Source organism: Schistocerca cancellata, chromosome 7 (assembly GCF_023864275.1).
Source record: "Schistocerca cancellata isolate TAMUIC-IGC-003103 chromosome 7, iqSchCanc2.1, whole genome shotgun sequence".
NCBI lineage: Eukaryota > Metazoa > Arthropoda > Insecta > Orthoptera > Acrididae > Schistocerca > Schistocerca cancellata.
This window is the reverse complement of record NC_064632.1, coordinates 482,549,088-482,553,921: the sequence shown is the minus strand read 5'-3', so window position 1 is coordinate 482,553,921 and position 4,834 is coordinate 482,549,088. Positions and strand designations below refer to the sequence as shown.

The following is a 4,834-nucleotide window of genomic DNA, read 5'->3' as shown; positions in this document are numbered from 1 at the left end:
CTAACATGCTCAATTTGTGAAGCTCTTTCTGCTGAATAAATCATACAATTCTTCTGAAACTGCATTCATTTTCTTGTGTGTACATGTACGTCACACCTTCTGATTTTCATTTCGGCAATTCTTTCGAGGTGCATACCTTTTTTGTCTTTGTATTACCCCTGATTATATTTATTAAAGCTAATTGTATAGCTATCGTCTGTTAAAAAGTGTCATGCATTCCACTGTACGACACCTTAATATATGTATAACATTATGATCCATGACATCTATACTCAATATTTGTTATGCTATATTTGTTATGCTCTTGTGCGAACGCACACGCTATGCCGGAACTCGTACGGGACTTGGTAGATTAATCTGCCACGATTAATGAGTATGATGGGCAAATATCTATTAGGCGCACTACGAATGTAGTGTTGTGGACATGTTGGGAATGTGCATCTCACGGGGAGCGTGCAAGGGATAAGTCCCTGCAGACGCACCATCCTCTGTGCCCGTGGTGGCTCAGATGGATAGAGCGTCTGCCATGTAAGCAGGAGATCCCGGGTTCGAGTCCCGGTCGGGGCACACATTTTCAACATGTCCCCAATGAAGTTCATCAACGCCTGTTTGAGCCTATAGTGTCCATTTAATTCTCATTTCATTTATTCTATATCGTCCTTGTATTACGTTTATTATTGCCTCATAGCACGCAAAGTTTCTCTAGAAAACTAGCCGGCACGGTAGCTCAGCGTGTTCGGTCAGAGAGCCGGTTGGCCTCTGTAATAAAAAACTGAGTGGAACGATCAACCACCGAACTTGAACAGGATGTCTTGCGACGTCCGCAACGACCGATCACAACGATCAATATCGAACAAAATGCAAAAAAAAAAAAAAAAAAGAAGACAATGTGAGAGAAGGTGATGATGAGGAGACTATTGTGTGATAGAATAGTATTGTAAACCTATGTACTGTTAAAGAGGAAAAGAGGATATTGTTCTTACATAAAGAAAAATCGAAACACAAAGGAATCACAAAAAGACTTACCAGCAGCAAAATTTTGTGACGGTAAAACTTGTGAACTAACTAAATCTGCCCTTACATTCATACTCTGCAAGGCAATGTGAAATTAATTTCAAATGCCACATAGGGAAATGTGTATGTGAACGTTCGTGAGATGCCACTAGCAAAGAAGTCCCTGATAATAGAAAATTAGTACAAATCATAACAATTCTGGACTCATTTTTATTGACTCAAATTAAATGCAAAATTACACATGATTAAAAATTCAAAGAAAGAAAAGAAACGGTAACAGATAGATTCCTAATATTTTGTCAACATCTAAATTCAGACGCAATCAGTTTTAGATGGTTTCCACGTTTATTCAAGAAGGCGGCGAGCATTAAAACAAGACAAAAATTCAAATGGTTCTTCTTCTTCCGCCTGGAGATACACCGTTACGAAGAGAGAGATCATGTTTTGACGATTGGAGTCAAGGTGAGGTATGGACCTCCGGAGACAAATGACTTTGTATGTTCTGTAAGTGTAAGAAGTCAGTACTTAACCACTGGCATTCTCTGCTGCCATGCTTTTAGAGGTCGGATGAGTATCGGAGTGCACTTTCCGAAGCCAGAGTGCTGCCTCCTAAGCACTGTTTTGCAGCTTCTCTTTGGAGTAACGGTTGCGGCTAGATTGACCTCCATGCGATATACTCTCATTACTTGTCATCTTACGTAGGAAGTACATCATCCCTACCATTTCCTTGAGCAGAGGGTGCCAATGTCGATCGCCTAGAGGCACCACTGTTCTCATTCGTGGAGCACCACAACGTTACTCTATTAAAGTGGATGACTTCCTCCACCATATTAGAAGCAGGCATCAAAATCACCCCCATTGTCTTCTTGATCGGTACCGTATTGCTTCAACACATTTTGTAATACGTTAGATTTCTCACACGAATTAAATTCTCTTCAAAACTTGTACGCGTTGTTTAATTTCTTTTGAAAATTATGTATACTGATTACTGCATTTATTAATTACTATCGTTCTTTGTCAGTAGTTCATGTTGTCAGTTGAAACGTTCCGAGGCCTGTTTGGAAGAAGTCTTCTATCGTTATGGAAATTAAGCACGGAAGCCTGCGTGAAGAGATTGGTTACCAGCACGATTTATAACAAAACTTGCCACCTCGTTGACTCAAGATCTCATTGAAATTTAAGCGTAGAAAAACGATGGAATCTCTGTTCAGGTGACTTCATCAACGGCATGATTAAGTACGAGTAGGTCTTCAAACGTCCCCTTAGAAAAATTAATGAATTACTGTGCTGATAAACCTCTTACATTATCTGATTTTCAAACATCTCAGCAGAACTGAACGTACTCAGACATTTCTCTCTTTACTTATTCTGATCAACACTAAACTGACACACAATATTTTCAGCGCAACGCAACCTGACTTTCAAAAATCCCTACAAAAGAATGGCCCTGACTAACAATAACCTATACCTTTCATAAATCACTTACCTCACAAAAATATTCCTTACTCGAACTACGGCAATACAGAGAGCGCCAATACTGCCAGCTAAATAAAAGATTCTAACTACTGAAGGCACTAACTACTGATAGGCATAGTTAGCAAATGAAAGATTTCGGTAGAGAAAAACAATGTATTTACCTTAATAGTCTCCAGAATGACATTTTCACCCTGCAGCGGAGTGTGCGCTGATATGGAACTTCCTGGCACACAGTTTTAATCTGCCACGAAGTTTCATACCTTAATAGTGTTCAAAAGTCATATATATATATATATATATATATATATATATATATATATATATATATATATCATGACATCCAGTCATACAAATGTCCTTTTTCTGACGGACACACGTCCAGATCGTCCACTCTCAAAATTCTGCCATCTCTCTCCCCACATCCACCATTGCTGGCGGCTCACCTCCAACTGCGCAACGCTATGCGCTTTTCACATCCAACTGCGCAACACTACAGTAGCAAATATTCCAACAAAGCAAATAAGCAACAGACTTCACACAGCACAGCCAGTGATTTTCATACAGAACGCTACGTGACGTTACCAACATAAAAACCTAAACAGCCTACTTACACTGTGAGGGCTGTTCTCGGTTAAACAGTTGTAAATCCTTTGCGAATACATTTTATTTTTAAAATTAAATCTGATTTAGTTAGATTTGTATCCCATATCCAGTTTTGTCAATCTTCTAATTAATTTGGACCTCTTGCTAGTACGAACGATGGTGATTGTCTTTCGTGGTCGGATCTGACGTGAGCCTCTATTAAATTCCTGGCAAATTTCAGATATGAGCCCAAAAAGTCACCGCCCATGCTACGGCATGAGTTTACGACTTGCTGCACAGTGTTTAAGGACCCGACAGTTTGGCTTACGATCTTGGCGTTGTATGCTGGCAAACTCTCTTCACGAAATAGAAGCTCATGGAAGAACTCTCTGTGTCGAATAATAAGAATTGAGCTGGTAAAATAGAACCTCAGAAAACTTGGTAAGGTACTAGATGAAAAGTTAGAAGCCGAAAACTGACTGCTGGACACAGTGTCACAGTGAGCTGCTACCTCGGGTTCAAATATTCAAATGGCTCTAAGCACTATGGGACATAACATCTGAGGACATCAGTCCCCTTAGACTTCGAACCTGCGACCGTAGCAGCAGCGCGGTTCCGGACTGAAACGCCTAGAATCGCTCGGCCACAGCGGACGGCCTTACCTCGTGGATGGATGTGTGTGTTGTTCTTAGCGTAAGTCAGGTTAAATTAGTTTAATTAGTTTTTAAGCCTAGTAACCGATGACCTCAGCAATTTGGTCCTATGGAATTCACACACACATTTTCAGATTCGAATTCGCTGCTGGACAAAAATTCGATATCTAACATCTGATTTTACTTGGTGAAAATCTGGGTTCGAATCCCACTAACACAACTTTGTATCGTGGCACTCGATTTTAACACGTGCAAACTTACTTGAAATTATATTAAACACTTTTTGTAGTTAGTTAACAGAGCGATAATGAAACTTCCTGAGAGATTAAAACTGTGTGCCGGACCGTGACTCGAATCCTCGACCTCTGACTTAACGCCGGCAAGTGCTCTATCATCTGAGTTACCCAAGTACAATTCACGGCCCGTCCTCAAAGCTTTAATTCAGGCATTAAAGCTGTGAGGATGATTCGTGAGTCGTGCTTGGGTAGCTCAGATGATAGAGCATTTGCCCACGTAAGTCAAAGGTTCCGGGTTGGAGTCTGGACCCGGCAAACAGTTTCAATCTGCCAGCGCACGAACCGCTGCAGAGTGAAAATTTCATTCAAGGAGATAATGGTCTCAACAAGATTCCAGACAGAGGAAAAAAAAAATTTCCGTTCACATTTGCTAACTTATACTGGCGAAAACTTCGATACCTCTCGTCTCTTTGTGGCCAATCACCAATTACGAACGTTGTTGTGCGAGAGTCTCGGTCAGGCACGAAAACTTTGCTTAGTTGCAACGGCTACAGGTGATTGGTTCCAGTCCAGATCCAGAACAAGAATGTTCGTCATATCGTTTATAGTTCGGACAGGTGGACACGTAGTTGTTCAATCATGTCCGCCTGCTTAGCTGGGTGGTACCGTGCTTGCCTCCCACGCAAGCGGGTCCCGGGTTCGATTCCCTGCCCGGTTGGAGATTTTCTCCGCTCGGGACTGGGTGCTGTGTTGTCGTCATCATAATTTCATCCTCATCACCGTCACTCAAGTCGCCCAATGTGGCGTCGACTGCAATAAGACTCGCATTTGGCTGCCGAACTTCCCCGGATGGAGCCTCCTGGCCAACAATGC

General features: G+C 41.5%; 1 non-coding gene across 1 annotated transcript; it reads left to right on the top strand.

Moving 5' to 3' along the window:
- Positions 1–492: 492 nt before the first annotated feature.
- Trnat-ugu (transfer RNA threonine (anticodon UGU)) lies at positions 493–567 on the top strand. Its single transcript has one exon. It is a non-coding gene; the product is annotated as a tRNA-Thr (tRNA).
- The last annotated feature ends 4,267 nt before the right edge of the window (positions 568–4,834 follow it).